The 21,284-nt window shown below is 45.8% G+C and overlaps 1 protein-coding gene and 1 long non-coding RNA gene across 2 annotated transcripts in view; one reads left to right on the top strand and one right to left on the bottom strand.

Moving 5' to 3' along the window:
• The window catches only part of HAPLN1 (hyaluronan and proteoglycan link protein 1), a 180,385-nt gene that overhangs the window by 59,530 nt on the left and 99,571 nt on the right, over positions 1–21,284 (top strand). The gene's annotated exons all lie outside the window — the stretch shown is intronic.
• Positions 1–21,284, bottom strand: part of LOC142253865 (uncharacterized) — a 44,727-nt gene that overhangs the window by 5,348 nt on the left and 18,095 nt on the right. The window lies entirely within an intron of this gene.

Here is a 21,284-nt window from a genome sequence, read left to right on the forward strand (position 1 = left end):
ATACTGAATATACGTACATAGGGAGTTATCAATGGATCTGTTTTTAACTTTGTTTTTATAGAGCCTGAGAAATGGACACAAATGTCTTCAATAAAATGAACATTATTATTTAAAAAGTGTTTGCCAAAAAATAGGGGATAACTTGATGATTGCTGGGGATACAACCTCTGGGACTTCCAGTGATCCCTAGAATAGTGCTCAGGAACCCTAAAAATGGGGTCCAAGATCTTGAATGGAGTGGAGGTCACATACTTGGAATCTGCTCCATTTAATATTTATTCGACTGTCAGGAATAGCCGAGCACTATATCTGACTTTATTCAATAGGCCCATAGACCATTAATGGAATGGAGGCCAATAATGTGAACTTCTGCTCCATTCAAAACAGGGTTCTATGGAGCCATATTCTTGGAGGTTCTGAATCCCTGTTCTTGGGATCACTGTGTATCTCAGCAATAAGGAATAACTTACCGTTTTGGAAAAACTCTTTTAATAATAATTGTATTGTATCTACTACTGAATCTGTTGGATTGGGTTGTATAATTGCAAATAGCAACTGCCAATAATATGCATCTACATTATGTTGCATGAATCCATTATACAGCAACTTGCGTAGAGGTATGGTGCTCGATTTGGAAGCTAGCAGCTGTTGTAATCTTGTAAACCCCTTTAATTTAAATCTTAGGACCCTGCATAACCATGCATAACTATAATAGCTCAAAATATGATCTTAGGCCTCCTCATTATTGAAGGCATCATAATTATCTACTGTGTTTCCCAAGAATAAGACTTACCCTGAAAATAAGCCCTAGCATGATTTTACAGGATTTTTGGTGTATGCTTGAAATATAAGCCCTAGTTACAATCAGGACTGGCGTTAGGGGGAGTCGAACTGTGAAATTTCGCAGGGCCCCCGCTCTCTTAGGAAACGCAGCATTTGCATTCTGAAGTTAAGATTGTTTAAGGACCTTTGGTGACTTCATAGTCATGTGACCATGATGTAACCAAAGGTCTCTAAATTGCTGGAGTCTAAAGCAAATGAACAGGAGACAGGCTGGTATGCAGGACTGGCATTTGGAGGAAGGGAGATCAAACTGGTTAATTTCACAGGGCCCCCACTCTCCTAGGGCCCTAGCGTTTCTACCCTGATAACATAAGACTGCTTAAGGACCTCTGTGACATCTTGATCTTCTGACCATGTGGTTACCAATGGTCTCTTAATTGCAGGAGTCTAAAGCTGAAGAGGAGACAGGCTCTGGTATGTACGTGCAGTGTGTGTGTGTGTGTGTGTGTGTGTGTGTGTGTGTGTGTGTGTGTGTGTTACACATGTTACCAACTTCCCATTCATTATCTAGATCCTTTGACCATAGTGTAATATAACAAACTACTAATGTAGCTTTTATAGGGAACAATCTTGGAAAACTAATTTTATTAGATAACACTCAGATACTAGTCTAGGCTAACCTACTCACCACTGACAAGGCAGCCCGCCTTACATATCTATTACTACCTGCACCATGATGACAAAATATATATACGTTATAATGTACTTAGTAGATTAAATATCCCTCGTTAGGGCAATAAGCCTAAGAGCAGAATTGCAGTTATATTTGGATCATTTCTGGATCTAGTGATTTATAGGCAGCAATATTGCAGGTGGATGAACTATAAGATATGCTTCATTGAAAAGAACTAAAATATAAGCAATTGCAAGTTAATACGTGGAAAACAGATCTCAAATGGCCTTACATCCATATAAAAACAGACAAAAGTAAAGGATTAAAAGCAATTTAAAAGAAATAAGTGAGAAGGTGAAAATGATTCTAAAACATAAAAATATGAAATGATCAGACTTTGCCCTAAGTGACAATAAAACGCCAACACTAAAATCCTGAAATATATGTGGAGATAAAATAGAGAGGCAGAAAAACCAGTAAGCATACGAGAGGAACAATTTCCATTAGGGAATTAATTGCGTAAAAGGAAAAAGGTTAATCACAGCCAGATCATAAAGAATGGCTGCCCAAAGTTTGACAAAAGATGTATAAATCTCTAGAAATATTTCAGATATTCTTCGGGCATGAATTGAGAGGTTGCATTTCCATACACTAGATTAGGTCTGAGGATATGGACTTTTTTTGGACTTGACTAAACCAACATTTTAGTACCAATTAATACTATACAAGTATTATAACAATGCAAGCAATTAAAAGTAAATGATATTTTACTAATTGTAGAAAATATCTGGAAGAGATGAACTTCATTCCATATCCTATTATATGTTGCTAACATCTCCCTCCATTAAAAAGGACCAACCAGCAGGATTTTGCTATATGAGGTAAAGGCAGTGCCATACAGGCAGTAATATGCTGAATCCAGGCATACCTGTTATAGAAAGATCTGATGCTTGGTTGATAAACACCTCGGTTACTTACCGGTAGCCGGTTTTTCCAGAACCCATGACAGCACCACGTGATTATATGGGTGCTGTCATGGGTGAGGGGAAAACACCTCAGTTACTTACCGGTAGCCGGTTTTTCCAGAACCCATGACAGCACCCATATAATCACGTGGTGCTGTCATGGGTGAGGGGAAAAATATCTTTAATTAAAGTTGCGGAAAAGCACTGCACTTTGATAGATGTGTGCAACATGGGCGGGTCGAGTCCTCACGTTTATTCCTTCCCCTCCAGTGTCCTCCTGGCTTGTCCCCTATGAGAAGAATCAGCACTGACAATTTTTTTTTTCTACATCTGCGCACACATCAATGCTTATCATAGTCTTTACCACAGTGTGTTCAATAAAACGGTGCTGGAGAACATGGTACGCGCATACGCGGACTCCGGCGCCATTTTATTAAAGACCTGAGCACTGTAGCAATGCGTACGTGCCGCCAACAACAGCATGACGGCATGGCGCGATATTCAAATAAAGAATGGGGCATGCCAGAGGACGCCGGAGGAGGAGGAATAAATGCAAGGACCCGCCCATCAAATTGCAGTGCTTTTCTGCAACTTTGATTAAAGATATTTAATCAACCAGGCTTTTTCTATAACAGGTATGCCTACATTCAGCATCATAGTGGCTGTATGGCACTGCCTCTACCGCATATAAAAAAATCATACTGGTTGGTTCTCTATAAATTAAATCGATATCCTAAGAGGAGGTGCTATACTGCCTCCAAGGATGAAGGGGATGTCTTGTGTGGATCATTTACCTCTGTGGAATACTGATTGAAAAACTTTTTCTAAAACAATGATTTGATGATACTTAGCTTCTTCTTAAAAATACATGTCACCCACTAGTCTAGTTGTCCTCCAAAATGAACTACAATGGAAAGAGATTTATTACAAAAGTGTTCTATTATTTCACAATCAAATATTGATAACCTCACCTATATTTTTCCTTTAAGGTCCAGTCACACTAAGCAACTTACCAGCGATCCCAACAACGATAGGGATCGCTGGTAAGTTGCTAGGAGGTTGCTGGTGAGCTGTCACACTGCGACGCTCCAGCGATGCCACCAGCAAACTGACCTGGCAGGGATCGCTGGAGCGTGGCTACACGAGTTGCTGGTGAGCTCACCAGCAACCAGTGACCAGCCCCCAGTCTCCTAGTTACAGCACACATCAGGTTAATTAACCCGATGTGTGCTGCAGCTAAATGTGCACAGAGCAGGGAGCAGCGCACACTGCTTAGTGCTGGCTCCTTGCTCTCCTAGTTACAGCACACATCGGGTTAATTACCTGATGTGTGCTGCAGCTACATGTGCACAGAGCAGGAGCCGGCACTGACAGTGAGAGCGGAGGAGGCTGGTATCAAAGGTAAATATCGGGTAACCAAGGACAGGGCTTCTTGGTTACCCGATGTTTACATTGGTTACCAGCCTCAGCAGAAGCTGGCTCCCTGCTCACTGCACATTAGTTGTTGCTGTCTCGCTATCACACACAGCGATCTGTGCTTCACAGCAGGACAGCAACAACTAAAAAATGGCCCAGGACATTCAGCAACAACCAACGACCTCACAGCAGGGGCCAGGTTGTTGCTGGATGTCACACACAGCAACATCGCTAGCAACGTCACAAAAGTTGTTCGTTACCAGCGATGTTGCTAGCGATGTTGCTTAGTGTGACGGGGCCTTTAAACTAGAAACGGATACATATTTTTTTTTTGTAATCTGCCTCTTTATTCTCTATGTATATTTTGTTTAATTCAATTTTCTTTTCGATAATAAGGGGCAGCTTTGTTATCTGCTTCTGTAAAGAGCATTCAAAGATATGTTTTACAGCAACCACATAGACCAATGACAACAATAGACAAGCCACGTCTAGGGAAGAGATTGCTAGGCATGATCTGTAATCTATTAAAATATCACTGTGCATGAATAAGAACAGCAGAGCTCTCAACTTTACCCAGTGGCGTAACTAGAGTCTGATTAGTCCAGTGCAAAATTTGAACCTAAGCCCACCCCTGGTTGTTGGCCAGATGTATGGGCCCTTTTAGCGTTTTAGATCCTATAAAGACATATCTGTTGCCCCCCCCCCCTCTTTATTACTTAGTAATTTCCTCCATACTATTATATACCCCTCATCCTGGGCCCCTTCCAGATTGAAATGAAACGCAGATAATTCGTTCCACAACCAAAAAATACTTACTGTATTTGTACAAACATATTACTGTAATACAAAATAATGTGATGTATTCATATAAAATTATTACAGTACGCTAATACAAAATGCTGTACAGTAAAAAGCATATAAAACAGATTAAACTGTACGTTAGCGTACAATAGAATTGTTGGTGTATGAGACGTACAGTACAATCAATGTGCTGTACTGGTTATCAATAAGAAAGTCCAATACTGTATCCACAAATGCAAATTGATAGATATGCTATATAGTATATACTGTACTGTAGTTATTATTATTATTATTATTATTATTATTATTTATAGAGCCACCATTGCACCATTCCATGGTGCTGTACTGTGCAATGGTATAATGTGTACAGTATACAGTATATATGTACAGAAATTTACCTTCAGAGCGGGTCAGAGCGCGGAGAAAGGACGGAACCGGAAGTGTGCATGGTGAGTATTTGCTCTTATTGCAAAGTATTGATCTTAAACCAAGTTACAAATTTTTATAAAGCTCTGTTTGTCTTGCAAAACGCTCTCAATTACTCTTAATCCAAGATTCCACTGTACTTGGACCCCTTCCAAGTATATAAGTTTTCCATGCTGGGCCTCTTGTTGGTATATATATCCCCATCCTGTGATATTTCTTGATACACACTACTCACAAAAAACTTAGGGTTATACGGCTTTTGGGTGAAATTTTAGGATGATCTTAAAATGCACTCTAATCTTTTCAGATGAACTTAATGTGACCTTTTTTAAGCTTTTGAATGCACATATCCAACTGTTCAGTGTTTTAGGACTTTTTGCACAACTTGCTGTTCTCCAACAATGAGCTTAATGGAAAAAATTCACAACATGTGTTTGAGCCATGAATCGTCCAATAAATTTTGGGATTCAATTAAAATTGTTTTTTAAACAGTCCTTCTTATCATGCTGTTCACATATTGACATCATGAGTCCAAGATGATACCTAACAATTGATCAACAGTACCTCTCACTGCAAGGCTTCAAGCAGGATGTTTATAGATGGAAGTGGTTACTGATCTTAGTGTCACAGAGTGTCATCAGCAAGTTGCAACACAGAGGCAGAGAGACTGGAAGAGTCACAGAAAGACATAGAAGTGGAAGTACTTTGGCCACATCCCATACTGATGTCCGCTTCATTGTGAAGAATGCACTTCAGAACTGGATGATGAAAGCCCAACAACTTCAGGCACATTTAAGAGAGATGAGAGACACCCAAGTGTACATGAAACAATGCAAAACTGTGAACATCAGCATGATATTTGTGCTAGACAACCTGCAAGGGTAACTGACCACACTACCAGGCACAGTCATCATCATCTTGCTGGACGAGGGACCAGTGGGCCTCAGTGCTGTTTACTGATAAAAGTCGATTCACGCTAAGCAGAAATGATGGTATATTGTAGACATCAAAGAGCGCGCTATGCATCAGCCTCTGTCATCGGACAAGTCTTTGGTGGTGGTATTGTTGCAGTGTGGGCAGGTGTGTCAAGTCAATATAAAACTGCCCTACACTTTTGTGAATGGTACAGTGACTAGCCCCTACTACTTGAATAACCTCATTAATCCAGTCATTGTGCCTCCAATGAACTACACAGGCCCAATTTAATCTTCTTGGACAACAATACTCCAGCTCATCAAGGTTGCATCATTAGGGAACAGCTGCTGGAAACTGGGGTACCTCAAATTGTGCGGTCTGCATTATCTCCAGATCTGAATCCTATAGAAAATATATGGGATCAGCTGAGTCGCTTTGTGAAGGCTCAAAATTCTGTACCTCAGAACCTCAATAATAACCTGAGAGCTGCCCTCCAAGAAGAGTGAGATGCCATACCTCAGCAGACAATAATTTTTCCTGGTATATATGTCCCCCATTTTGATATATATGTCCCCATCCTGGTCCTCTCCCAAGTATATATGTTCCCCATCCTGGTTTATATGTCTATCATCCTGGGACCCTTGCAGATTTATATGTCCAGCATTCTGGACCCTTTCCAAGTGTATATGCCCACATCCTGGGATCCTACCCAGTATGTCTGTCCCCCCATCCTGGCATATATGTCCCCAATGCTGCCTCTAATGCATAAAGAAACTCCCCCAAACATCCTTCCTACCTTTTTACACTCCCACAATGCGCTGTGTCGTCTTGTTTAGCTGGCGCAGATGTTGGCAGATGACATTGGCATGCCTACTATAGTGTCACATGATTTCACTGCCATGCAACACCAATGCCAAGAGTTACCGGCCTTTGATTGTCTAGCAGCGTATATTGTGGTGTAGAGAACTGATAGGTCTTCCTGTGACATATACCAGAGAAAACACGTGTTTTTGAAATAAAATGATTTTCTATACTCACCTCTCTCCAGCTCTGCTGTCACTTGCTTCTGGGCCCGCTCATTAAGCTCATGCATATTCCCTACTTTGCAGACCCAGAAGCAGCAACAGCGGGGACAGGTGAGTATAGAAGTTCCTGCTGTCCGTGTGCCATCACACTGACAGCACATGCTGAACACATACACGGAACACATACACATCCACACCACGGACTGTGAAAAACGTGCGTTTTTACCATGGATGTATGATTGGGCCTTAGACAAACTTGTGAACAATTTTTTGAGAAAAAGACCTTTTGTGTATTTAGACAAAGTCTTACATATTTGTGTTTAGTTCATGAAAAATGGTAGCAAAAACAAAAGTGTTGAATTTATATTTTTGTTCAGTATATATAGATAGGTAAAGGCCACTTTACATACAGAGATAAATCTTTGGCAGATCTGTGGTTGCAGTGAAATCATGGACATATTGTTCCATTTGTACACAGCCACAAACCTGGCACTGATTGTCCACAATTTCACTGCAACCACAGAACTGCCGCAGATTTATCTCTGTGTGTAAAGTGGCCTTAAGCCGATTGTATCGTCTATCATCTCTCTGGATCACTTGTTACTTGCCAATCTTCTTAACTTTGTTGTAGTAAGCTTTCCTTCTGCTACTTTGAACCCAATGATTTTTTTATGTACTTATTTATTTTACTCACCTATATTGTGGCATTATTTCCACAGCACTTTACAAACATAATCATGACTATCGCGGGGGGGTTCAAAATCTAAATTACCTATAGGTATTTCCTTGGAGTAGGGGAGAAAACCGGAGAAAGCCAATGCAAACAAGGGGAGAACATACATACTCTACACAGATGTCCTTTTGTGGGATATGAACCCATGATCTCAGTGCTGCAATAATTTACACCAAACTCACAGGACCAGTATGCCAAACACCCTCTAGATGAGCATGCTGACTACTGTCCTCTGCCACTTTCATGTTTTTCTCCAAAAGCTGTCCTCGGAACTATCCTAGCTCTAAGGTTCCTGCTTCTCCATGCTACACTGGCATACTGAAGACCTGTGGAATGATTTGTCTGGAAAACAAGGAATTGACTGGAATTGAGAGATCTGGAACACAGAACAGCTGGAAGTGAAGTGGTACACAGAAAGATGAAGGGGACCAGTGAGCAACTTACGGTCTTGTATACAAGATAATAAATAAAGAATGTTCTGCCCATCGAAGAACAGTAGGAAATCTGGTTTGGAACGTTATAGTTCTCTATGCATTTTCCGGGAACAGTTTGGCACATTTTCAGTATTTTAAAAGTATGTAAAAATAGGAAATTCTTTCAAAAGGATTACGGCATTTGTTGCTGTAATGTTAAGAATAGACTTGTCATTGGTTCAAACCAGGGCATTATGGGGAACGGGTCTACATGTACTTCATAGATCACATTAGTAAAAAAGTAAACATTTTGTGGAAATGATCTGTAAAATCTTGACAACTCTCATACAGTGCAGCCTTGACGTAAAGTAATCTTCTTTTTCTTAGATTAGTGCAAATATTTTCTGTACTTTTGATGCCATTTTGCTTCAGGAATACTTTATTGAATTGACCCTTTGTGTATATAGAGCCTGTCTGTGATTACATTGGAATTATCCTTTAAGATAAATGCCTTTCTGTCTGAAAATAGTATTCATGCATTGTAAGACTCAACCACTTTTCAATTTTCATTTGTTTTCTGAATGACACATATAATGCTCCAGTCCGTGAACATTTCATTTTTATAGAGCAGAATGGTTTTCCAGGGAGAATTTCTGTTCTGTTGAACATTTCTCCTATATGACATTTGGAGGCAAAGGTGACTCAAATTTTGATGGAACAAACAGTCTTAGAATTTTAACATGTCCTCCTATAACAAGATGTTTTATGAGTCTGTCCTCATGCAGAAATCTCTTTATCTATTTCTAATTATTTAATGTAACTATTTTCATGGTTGATTTTCTCAACAAGAATATTTCAATAAGGCTCAAAAAGCCTTCAAAAAGGCAAGTAAAGACTGTTGCATAAAATACAAAAAAACAACAGAGAATAATGGAGTCCCAATGATAAATCATGTGGGTAAGGCTTCCTAAATTGACAGGTTTTTCGGAATTTTTATCTGGCTTTGAAGATAAATTATATTCAACTGCTTATGCTATAACTGTGAAAATGTAATTGTAGTTGTCATGGACAATATTCTCACCAGCTCAAAATAAAGTCAGAGCTAAATATTAGCCGTGATTCTAAAGCCTGCTTTACACGGTACAATCTATCGTGCAATTTCACGATTGAACGTACCTGCCCCTGTCGTTTGTGCGTCACGATCAATTAGTTGCCGTGGCGCACAAAGACGTTAACCCCCGTCACATGCACTTACCTGCTATGCGACGTCGCTGTGGGCGGCGAACATCCTCTTCCTGAAGGGGGAGGGACGTTCGGCGTCACAGCATCGTCACACAGCGGCCGGCCAGTAGAAGCGGTGGGGCGGAGATGAGCGGGACGTATACATTCCGCCCACCTCTTTCCTTCCGAATTGCCGGCGACTGCCGCAAGACGGAGGTAAGCTGCTGTTCATTATTCCCGGGGTGTTACACAGAGCGGCGTGTGCTACCCCGGGAACGATGAGCAACCGGCGCCATTTGAATTAAACGAGATTATGAAACCGAGCGACGAGTACACGACTCACGATTTGTAAGAGATAATGCGTCGCTTGGAGGTGTCACACAGCCCGACGTCGCAAGTGATGCCGGATGTGCATCACAAAAGCCGTGACCCCGATGATCTATCGCACAATAGATCGTCTCATGTAAAGCACCCTTTAGGCTATGTGCCCACGATCAGTGGTTGCAGCGTTTTTGGATGCAACGTGTTCTCGCTGCATTCAAAATACTGCGTTGTACAGTACAAGCATAGTGGATGGGATTTCTCGAAATCCTGTGCCCACTGTGTGTGTATGGCCTGCAGCAAAAACTGACCTGCAGTGTGGCTTTCTGAGCATGTCAATTCTTTGCTGCAGAGCTGCAAGCGTCCTCCATAGGGTGAACACAAGCGAGAGACCGCTTTGTCCCAAACACTGATCGCACGAGCAGCTGCAGTGTCCTGCAGCGGGTCCTGATCATGGGCACGTACCCTAAGGGCGGCGTTACACGCTACAATATATCAGGCGATATGTCGTCGGGGTCACAGATTCCGTGACGCACATTCGGCATTGTTAGAGATATCGTAGCATGTGACAGCTACGAACGACTGTGAACGAGCAAAAATACTCACCTTATCGTCGCTCGTTGACGCGTCGTTCATTTTCATAAAGTCGTTCCTCCTTCTGCGCGCTGATTGTTTGTTGTTCCTGAGGCAGCACACATCGCTCCGTGTGACACCCCGGGAATGACAAACACAGCTTACCTGCGTCCCGCCGACAATGCGGAAGGAAGGAGGTGGGCGGGATGTTACGTCTCGCTCATCTCCGCCCCTCTGCTTCTATTGGGCGGCCACTGTGTGACGTCGCTGTGACGCCGAACGTCCCTCCCCCTTCAGGAAGAGGATGTTCGCCGCCCACAGCGAGGTCGTTCGGGAGGTAAGTACGTGTGACAGGGGTAAACGACTTTGTGCGCCACGGGCAACAAATTGCCGCCCTTGGAGTAACATGAGCAAAAACAACCAGACCACATACATATGGCATGCAAGTGTAAGGAGATGGACATGCTGGCCCGTTCCTCCTTAAAGACATCAATGTTTATGTTATTTTATTAAGGAGAATAGTGTTCCCCCGTGGAATTTTAGGGGCATTGCAGCTATAAGTCCCCTTACCTGGCAGCCAGACTGGCTTGCAAAGTCTCCTTAAGGAGAATAGTGTTCCCCCGTGGTCCCCACATAGCTTTCTCATGAGCCAGATCAGACACCCCCATACTTTGCACTGACGAGGGGCAAGCACCCCGAAACACCGTGTCTGCAAATTGGGATTCTGATCTGGCTTATATATCCTGAGTCATATTGCAAAGGATTGTCAAAAATCCACTTGTGACTTTTAGGATCGCTACTTCCAATAGGTGGCGCTGTGCTAGAGTTTGTCTCCTTTACTGGAGAGACAATTTGAATATTTCCCAGAGGGGCATTGCAGCTATAAGTCCCCTTACCTGGCAGCCAGACTGGCTTGCAAAGTCTCCTTAAGGAGAATAGTGTTCCCCCGTGGAATTTTAGGGGCATTGCAGCTATAAGTCCCCTTACCTGGCAGCCAGACTGGCTTGCAAAGTCTCCTTAAGGAGAATAGTGTTCCCCCGTGGTCCCCACATAGCTTTCTCATGAGCCAGATCAGACACCCCCATACTTTGCACTGACGAGGGGCAAGCACCCCGAAACACCGTGTCTGCAAATTGGGATTCTGATCTGGCTTATATATCCTGAGTCATATTGCAAAGGATTGTCAAAAATCCACTTGTGACTTTTAGGATCGCTACTTCCAATAGGTGGCGCTGTGCTAGAGTTTGTCTCCTTTACTGGAGAGACAATTTGAATATTTCCCAGAGGGGCATTGCAGCTATAAGTCCCCTTACCTGGCAGCCAGACTGGCTTGCAAAGTCTCCTTAAGGAGAATAGTGTTCCCCCGTGGAATTTTAGGGGCATTGCAGCTATAAGTCCCCTTACCTGGCAGCCAGACTGGCTTGCAAAGTCTCCTTAAGGAGAATAGTGTTCCCCCGTGGTCCCCACATAGCTTTCTCATGAGCCAGATCAGACACCCCCATACTTTGCACTGACGAGGGGCAAGCACCCCGAAACACCGTGTCTGCAAATTGGGATTCTGATCTGGCTTATATATCCTGAGTCATATTGCAAAGGATTGTCAAAAATCCACTTGTGACTTTTAGGATCGCTACTTCCAATAGGTGGCGCTGTGCTAGAGTTTGTCTCCTTTACTGGAGAGACAATTTGAATATTTCCCAGAGGGGCATTGCAGCTATAAGTCCCCTTACCTGGCAGCCAGACTGGCTTGCAAAGTCTCCTTAAGGAGAATAGTGTTCCCCCGTGGAATTTTAGGGGCATTGCAGCTATAAGTCCCCTTACCTGGCAGCCAGACTGGCTTGCAAAGTCTCCTTAAGGAGAATAGTGTTCCCCCGTGGTCCCCACATAGCTTTCTCATGAGCCAGATCAGACACCCCCATACTTTGCACTGACGAGGGGCAAGCACCCCGAAACACCGTGTCTGCAAATTGGGATTCTGATCTGGCTTATATATCCTGAGTCATATTGCAAAGGATTGTCAAAAATCCACTTGTGACTTTTAGGATCGCTACTTCCAATAGGTGGCGCTGTGCTAGAGTTTGTCTCCTTTACTGGAGAGACAATTTGAATATTTCCCAGAGGGGCATTGCAGCTATAAGTCCCCTTACCTGGCAGCCAGACTGGCTTGCAAAGTCTCCTTAAGGAGAATAGTGTTCCCCCGTGGAATTTTAGGGGCATTGCAGCTATAAGTCCCCTTACCTGGCAGCCAGACTGGCTTGCAAAGTCTCCTTAAGGAGAATAGTGTTCCCCCGTGGTCCCCACATAGCTTTCTCATGAGCCAGATCAGACACCCCCATACTTTGCACTGACGAGGGGCAAGCACCCCGAAACACCGTGTCTGCAAATTGGGATTCTGATCTGGCTTATATATCCTGAGTCATATTGCAAAGGATTGTCAAAAATCCACTTGTGACTTTTAGGATCGCTACTTCCAATAGGTGGCGCTGTGCTAGAGTTTGTCTCCTTTACTGGAGAGACAATTTGAATATTTCCCAGAGGGGCATTGCAGCTATAAGTCCCCTTACCTGGCAGCCAGACTGGCTTGCAAAGTCTCCTTAAGGAGAATAGTGTTCCCCCGTGGAATTTTAGGGGCATTGCAGCTATAAGTCCCCTTACCTGGCAGCCAGACTGGCTTGCAAAGTCTCCTTAAGGAGAATAGTGTTCCCCCGTGGTCCCCACATAGCTTTCTCATGAGCCAGATCAGACACCCCCATACTTTGCACTGACGAGGGGCAAGCACCCCGAAACACCGTGTCTGCAAATTGGGATTCTGATCTGGCTTATATATCCTGAGTCATATTGCAAAGGATTGTCAAAAATCCACTTGTGACTTTTAGGATCGCTACTTCCAATAGGTGGCGCTGTGCTAGAGTTTGTCTCCTTTACTGGAGAGACAATTTGAATATTTCCCAGAGGGGCATTGCAGCTATAAGTCCCCTTACCTGGCAGCCAGACTGGCTTGCAAAGTCTCCTTAAGGAGAATAGTGTTCCCCCGTGGAATTTTAGGGGCATTGCAGCTATAAGTCCCCTTACCTGGCAGCCAGACTGGCTTGCAAAGTCTCCTTAAGGAGAATAGTGTTCCCCCGTGGTCCCCACATAGCTTTCTCATGAGCCAGATCAGACACCCCCATACTTTGCACTGACGAGGGGCAAGCACCCCGAAACACCGTGTCTGCAAATTGGGATTCTGATCTGGCTTATATATCCTGAGTCATATTGCAAAGGATTGTCAAAAATCCACTTGTGACTTTTAGGATCGCTACTTCCAATAGGTGGCGCTGTGCTAGAGTTTGTCTCCTTTACTGGAGAGACAATTTGAATATTTCCCAGAGGGGCATTGCAGCTATAAGTCCCCTTACCTGGCAGCCAGACTGGCTTGCAAAGTCTCCTTAAGGAGAATAGTGTTCCCCCGTGGAATTTTAGGGGCATTGCAGCTATAAGTCCCCTTACCTGGCAGCCAGACTGGCTTGCAAAGTCTCCTTAAGGAGAATAGTGTTCCCCCGTGGTCCCCACATAGCTTTCTCATGAGCCAGATCAGACACCCCCATACTTTGCACTGACGAGGGGCAAGCACCCCGAAACACCGTGTCTGCAAATTGGGATTCTGATCTGGCTTATATATCCTGAGTCATATTGCAAAGGATTGTCAAAAATCCACTTGTGACTTTTAGGATCGCTACTTCCAATAGGTGGCGCTGTGCTAGAGTTTGTCTCCTTTACTGGAGAGACAATTTGAATATTTCCCAGAGGGGCATTGCAGCTATAAGTCCCCTTACCTGGCAGCCAGACTGGCTTGCAAAGTCTCCTTAAGGAGAATAGTGTTCCCCCGTGGAATTTTAGGGGCATTGCAGCTATAAGTCCCCTTACCTGGCAGCCAGACTGGCTTGCAAAGTCTCCTTAAGGAGAATAGTGTTCCCCCGTGGTCCCCACATAGCTTTCTCATGAGCCAGATCAGACACCCCCATACTTTGCACTGACGAGGGGCAAGCACCCCGAAACACCGTGTCTGCAAATTGGGATTCTGATCTGGCTTATATATCCTGAGTCATATTGCAAAGGATTGTCAAAAATCCACTTGTGACTTTTAGGATCGCTACTTCCAATAGGTGGCGCTGTGCTAGAGTTTGTCTCCTTTACTGGAGAGACAATTTGAATATTTCCCAGAGGGGCATTGCAGCTATAAGTCCCCTTACCTGGCAGCCAGACTGGCTTGCAAAGTCTCCTTAAGGAGAATAGTGTTCCCCCGTGGAATTTTAGGGGCATTGCAGCTATAAGTCCCCTTACCTGGCAGCCAGACTGGCTTGCAAAGTCTCCTTAAGGAGAATAGTGTTCCCCCGTGGTCCCCACATAGCTTTCTCATGAGCCAGATCAGACACCCCCATACTTTGCACTGACGAGGGGCAAGCACCCCGAAACACCGTGTCTGCAAATTGGGATTCTGATCTGGCTTATATATCCTGAGTCATATTGCAAAGGATTGTCAAAAATCCACTTGTGACTTTTAGGATCGCTACTTCCAATAGGTGGCGCTGTGCTAGAGTTTGTCTCCTTTACTGGAGAGACAATTTGAATATTTCCCAGAGGGGCATTGCAGCTATAAGTCCCCTTACCTGGCAGCCAGACTGGCTTGCAAAGTCTCCTTAAGGAGAATAGTGTTCCCCCGTGGAATTTTAGGGGCATTGCAGCTATAAGTCCCCTTACCTGGCAGCCAGACTGGCTTGCAAAGTCTCCTTAAGGAGAATAGTGTTCCCCCGTGGTCCCCACATAGCTTTCTCATGAGCCAGATCAGACACCCCCATACTTTGCACTGACGAGGGGCAAGCACCCCGAAACACCGTGTCTGCAAATTGGGATTCTGATCTGGCTTATATATCCTGAGTCATATTGCAAAGGATTGTCAAAAATCCACTTGTGACTTTTAGGATCGCTACTTCCAATAGGTGGCGCTGTGCTAGAGTTTGTCTCCTTTACTGGAGAGACAATTTGAATATTTCCCAGAGGGGCATTGCAGCTATAAGTCCCCTTACCTGGCAGCCAGACTGGCTTGCAAAGTCTCCTTAAGGAGAATAGTGTTCCCCCGTGGAATTTTAGGGGCATTGCAGCTATAAGTCCCCTTACCTGGCAGCCAGACTGGCTTGCAAAGTCTCCTTAAGGAGAATAGTGTTCCCCCGTGGTCCCCACATAGCTTTCTCATGAGCCAGATCAGACACCCCCATACTTTGCACTGACGAGGGGCAAGCACCCCGAAACACCGTGTCTGCAAATTGGGATTCTGATCTGGCTTATATATCCTGAGTCATATTGCAAAGGATTGTCAAAAATCCACTTGTGACTTTTAGGATCGCTACTTCCAATAGGTGGCGCTGTGCTAGAGTTTGTCTCCTTTACTGGAGAGACAATTTGAATATTTCCCAGAGGGGCATTGCAGCTATAAGTCCCCTTACCTGGCAGCCAGACTGGCTTGCAAAGTCTCCTTAAGGAGAATAGTGTTCCCCCGTGGAATTTTAGGGGCATTGCAGCTATAAGTCCCCTTACCTGGCAGCCAGACTGGCTTGCAAAGTCTCCTTAAGGAGAATAGTGTTCCCCCGTGGTCCCCACATAGCTTTCTCATGAGCCAGATCAGACACCCCCATACTTTGCACTGACGAGGGGCAAGCACCCCGAAACACCGTGTCTGCAAATTGGGATTCTGATCTGGCTTATATATCCTGAGTCATATTGCAAAGGATTGTCAAAAATCCACTTGTGACTTTTAGGATCGCTACTTCCAATAGGTGGCGCTGTGCTAGAGTTTGTCTCCTTTACTGGAGAGACAATTTGAATATTTCCCAGAGGGGCATTGCAGCTATAAGTCCCCTTACCTGGCAGCCAGACTGGCTTGCAAAGTCTCCTTAAGGAGAATAGTGTTCCCCCGTGGAATTTTAGGGGCATTGCAGCTATAAGTCCCCTTACCTGGCAGCCAGACTGGCTTGCAAAGTCTCCTTAAGGAGAATAGTGTTCCCCCGTGGTCCCCACATAGCTTTCTCATGAGCCAGATCAGACACCCCCATACTTTGCACTGACGAGGGGCAAGCACCCCGAAACACCGTGTCTGCAAATTGGGATTCTGATCTGGCTTATATATCCTGAGTCATATTGCAAAGGATTGTCAAAAATCCACTTGTGACTTTTAGGATCGCTACTTCCAATAGGTGGCGCTGTGCTAGAGTTTGTCTCCTTTACTGGAGAGACAATTTGAATATTTCCCAGAGGGGCATTGCAGCTATAAGTCCCCTTACCTGGCAGCCAGACTGGCTTGCAAAGTCTCCTTAAGGAGAATAGTGTTCCCCCGTGGAATTTTAGGGGCATTGCAGCTATAAGTCCCCTTACCTGGCAGCCAGACTGGCTTGCAAAGTCTCCTTAAGGAGAATAGTGTTCCCCCGTGGTCCCCACATAGCTTTCTCATGAGCCAGATCAGACACCCCCATACTTTGCACTGACGAGGGGCAAGCACCCCGAAACACCGTGTCTGCAAATTGGGATTCTGATCTGGCTTATATATCCTGAGTCATATTGCAAAGGATTGTCAAAAATCCACTTGTGACTTTTAGGATCGCTACTTCCAATAGGTGGCGCTGTGCTAGAGTTTGTCTCCTTTACTGGAGAGACAATTTGAATATTTCCCAGAGGGGCATTGCAGCTATAAGTCCCCTTACCTGGCAGCCAGACTGGCTTGCAAAGTCTCCCTAAGGAGAATAGTGTTCCCCCGTGGAATTTTAGGGGCATTGCAGCTATAAGTCCCCTTACCTGGCAGCCAGACTGGCTTGCAAAGTCTCCTTAAGGAGAATAGTGTTCCCCCGTGGTCCCCACATAGCTTTCTCATGAGCCAGATCAGACACCCCCATACTTTGCACTGACGAGGGGCAAGCACCCCGAAACACCGTGTCTGCAAATTGGGATTCTGATCTGGCTTATATATCCTGAGTCATATTGCAAAGGATTGTCAAAAATCCACTTGTGACTTTTAGGATCGCTACTTCCAATAGGTGGCGCTGTGCTAGAGTTTGTCTCCTTTACTGGAGAGACAATTTGAATATTTCCCAGAGGGGCATTGCAGCTATAAGTCCCCTTACCTGGCAGCCAGACTGGCTTGCAAAGTCTCCTTAAGGAGAATAGTGTTCCCCCGTGGAATTTTAGGGGCATTGCAGCTATAAGTCCCCTTACCTGGCAGCCAGACTGGCTTGCAAAGTCTCCTTAAGGAGAATAGTGTTCCCCCGTGGTCCCCACATAGCTTTCTCATGAGCCAGATCAGACACCCCCATACTTTGCACTGACGAGGGGCAAGCACCCCGAAACACCGTGTCTGCAAATTGGGATTCTGATCTGGCTTATATATCCTGAGTCATATTGCAAAGGATTGTCAAAAATCCACTTGTGACTTTTAGGATCGCTACTTCCAATAGGTGGCGCTGTGCTAGAGTTTGTCTCCTTTACTGGAGAGACAATTTGAATATTTCCCAGAGGGGCATTGCAGCTATAAGTCCCCTTACCTGGCAGCCAGACTGGCTTGCAAAGTCTCCTTAAGGAGAATAGTGTTCCCCCGTGGAATTTTAGGGGCATTGCAGCTATAAGTCCCCTTACCTGGCAGCCAGACTGGCTTGCAAAGTCTCCTTAAGGAGAATAGTGTTCCCCCGTGGTCCCCACATAGCTTTCTCATGAGCCAGATCAGACACCCCCATACTTTGCACTGACGAGGGGCAAGCACCCCGAAACACCGTGTCTGCAAATTGGGATTCTGATCTGGCTTATATATCCTGAGTCATATTGCAAAGGATTGTCAAAAATCCACTTGTGACTTTTAGGATCGCTACTTCCAATAGGTGGCGCTGTGCTAGAGTTTGTCTCCTTTACTGGAGAGACAATTTGAATATTTCCCAGAGGGGCATTGCAGCTATAAGTCCCCTTACCTGGCAGCCAGACTGGCTTGCAAAGTCTCCTTAAGGAGAATAGTGTTCCCCCGTGGAATTTTAGGGGCATTGCAGCTATAAGTCCCCTTACCTGGCAGCCAGACTGGCTTGCAAAGTCTCCTTAAGGAGAATAGTGTTCCCCCGTGGTCCCCACATAGCTTTCTCATGAGCCAGATCAGACACCCCCATACTTTGCACTGACGAGGGGCAAGCACCCCGAAACACCGTGTCTGCAAATTGGGATTCTGATCTGGCTTATATATCCTGAGTCATATTGCAAAGGATTGTCAAAAATCCACTTGTGACTTTTAGGATCGCTACTTCCAATAGGTGGCGCTGTGCTAGAGTTTGTCTCCTTTACTGGAGAGACAATTTGAATATTTCCCAGAGGGGCATTGCAGCTATAAGTCCCCTTACCTGGCAGCCAGACTGGCTTGCAAAGTCTCCTTAAGGAGAATAGTGTTCCCCCGTGGAATTTTAGGGGCATTGCAGCTATAAGTCCCCTTACCTGGCAGCCAGACTGGCTTGCAAAGTCTCCTTAAGGAGAATAGTGTTCCCCCGTGGTCCCCACATAGCTTTCTCATGAGCCAGATCAGACACCCCCATACTTTGCACTGACGAGGGGCAAGCACCCCGAAACACCGTGTCTGCAAATTGGGATTCTGATCTGGTTTATATATCCTGAGTCATATTGCAAAGGATTGTCAAAAATCCACTTGTGACTTTTAGGATCGCTACTTCCAATAGGTGGCGCTGTGCTAGAGTTTGTCTCCTTTACTGGAGAGACAATTTGAATATTTCCCAGAGGGGCATTGCAGCTATAAGTCCCCTTACCTGGCAGCCAGACTGGCTTGCAAAGTCTCCTTAAGGAGAATAGTGTTCCCCCGTGGAATTTTAGGGGCATTGCAGCTATAAGTCCCCTTACCTGGCAGCCAGACTGGCTTGCAAAGTCTCCTTAAGGAGAATAGTGTTCCCCCGTGGTCCCCACATAGCTTTCTCATGAGCCAGATCAGACACCCCCATACTTTGCACTGACGAGGGGCAAGCACCCCGAAACACCGTGTCTGCAAATTGGGATTCTGATCTGGCTTATATATCCTGAGTCATATTGCAAAGGATTGTCAAAAATCCACTTGTGACTTTTAGGATCGCTACTTCCAATAGGTGGCGCTGTGCTAGAGTTTGTCTCCTTTACTGGAGAGACAATTTGAATATGTTATTTTTATAATGTAAAATGTAATGGGTGTTATTTGTGGGTGTGCTGTTCCCATGCCAGCAGCCGGGCTGCTCGGATCTGGATCCGCGGTGGCTCGAGGGGTCTCCGGACCCGGGGGTCATGTGGCCACTCAAATGAAGGGAGTATTTACAGGGAATTGTGTTAAAGTTTGTGACGCCACCCATGGTATGTGGTAATTTGGAGTACCACCGCTGCGGTTGGGAGTACCCGGGGTGATGGAATGGAGCAGCCAGGTGTTAAAACCCTCCACGGGTAGGGGAGAATGCCCCGAGGGAGGCTCGGTGATAGTGTTTGGGGGTGCCGTGGGGAGCGAAGGGGTCACTTTCGTACTCACTCAGTCCATTAAGCTGACACCAACAACTGGATAAACCAAAGTTCTGGATACCGCTGACGCTGAGGGGAGCTAGTTTGGGTCCCATCCCCAATGGTGCTGCTTGGTGATCCTCCTGGCACTAAGTTTACTTCTCTGTTGGTCCCGGTAGTATGGAATTAGTCGGGTTCCGCACCCCACTATAGCTAAGTGTGGGAGCTTGCTCTCAGGGTTCACGCTTGGGATTTTCTGGACCGTTTGAGTATAAAGTCCTATCCCCCTCGTTGCGCTATTACCCCGATTTTGAAGTGGGTGGAGAGCAGATCTTGAAGACTCCGTTCTCGTCGGGTAAGTTGTCAGGTTGCCTGAAGCTACTCCTTGACCTAGGGTCACCGTACCCCATCGTGCCCTGGTCCAGCCCGGTGATGGTCCAAGGCTGCCGGCTGTTCCGTGCCCCGTGCACCTTGCCACGATCCCCTGCGACTGGGGGTCCAGCTCCTTCTAGGCCCAGACCACTGTCTGCTACCTAGATGGCTTCTTAGGAGCCCGGCCTCCTGACCTCCTCTCTCCTTCACTTCCAAACTACAACTCCTGACACTCCTGACACTCCTGACCTCCCCTAACCAACCCCCCAAGTGGGCGACCCTATTCCACTCAGGTCGGCCACTGGTGTGTCTGGTGGGTGTGGTAAAGAGTGTACCTAGGATTTTAATTAGCTGATGTAGGCAACACCATGTAGTTGGGGACCCATAACCAAGAAGGATGTAGATATTTGTCACGCTCCCCGGGTCCCCTGCGCTGCCCTCCGGCTCACCTGTCACGCTCCCCGGCTCCCCTGCCTCGCTTCCCGGGTCCTCGGTCCGGTCACCGCCGCTCCCCGCTCTCCTGCAGCCATTGCCGGCGCGTCCCCGGCATCCTGGTCCCCGCTCCCGGCGCCCGTCGGCTTCCCAGCCCCAGCCCGGTCCTGCTGCTTCCTCCTCGCAGCTTCCTGCTCTGGCTTCTGGCACTCGGGCCGCGCGCATGCGCATTAGGGCGCGCGCGCGGTCATTGACCCTTTCTTAAAGGGCCAGCGTCCATTAACAGGAAATGATGCAAACAGGTACAGGGTATAAAGGGGTTTAATGTCCAAGGGGGCGGGGCCTGATCTTCGTGTTTCTTAAGCTAGGAGTCAGGTCTCCTGGTGTCGCTGTGATATACTCACCTATCTCTCTTGTAGAGCCGTGCCTGCCTCGCCATCCGGTCCTGCCGAATCCCGAACCCCGAACGCTGTCCATCTGCCATCCTGACAGTCCGTACCATCTCGGATCCCTGCGGTGACCCGTCATCTCGCTCCAAAGGTTCCGGACCCCGCCTGACATCTTCTCGGCTTCCGAACCGGAGCTGCGTCACCCGGACTACCATCTGTGACTCCGTGGTCCCAGGGACTTCTCTGCTATACTCGTGTGCACGGACTGTTCTGCTGCCTATAGTGCTCCAGCTACCGGACC

Source organism: Anomaloglossus baeobatrachus, chromosome 1 (assembly GCF_048569485.1).
Source record: "Anomaloglossus baeobatrachus isolate aAnoBae1 chromosome 1, aAnoBae1.hap1, whole genome shotgun sequence".
Classification (NCBI taxonomy): Eukaryota; Metazoa; Chordata; class Amphibia; order Anura; family Aromobatidae; genus Anomaloglossus; species Anomaloglossus baeobatrachus.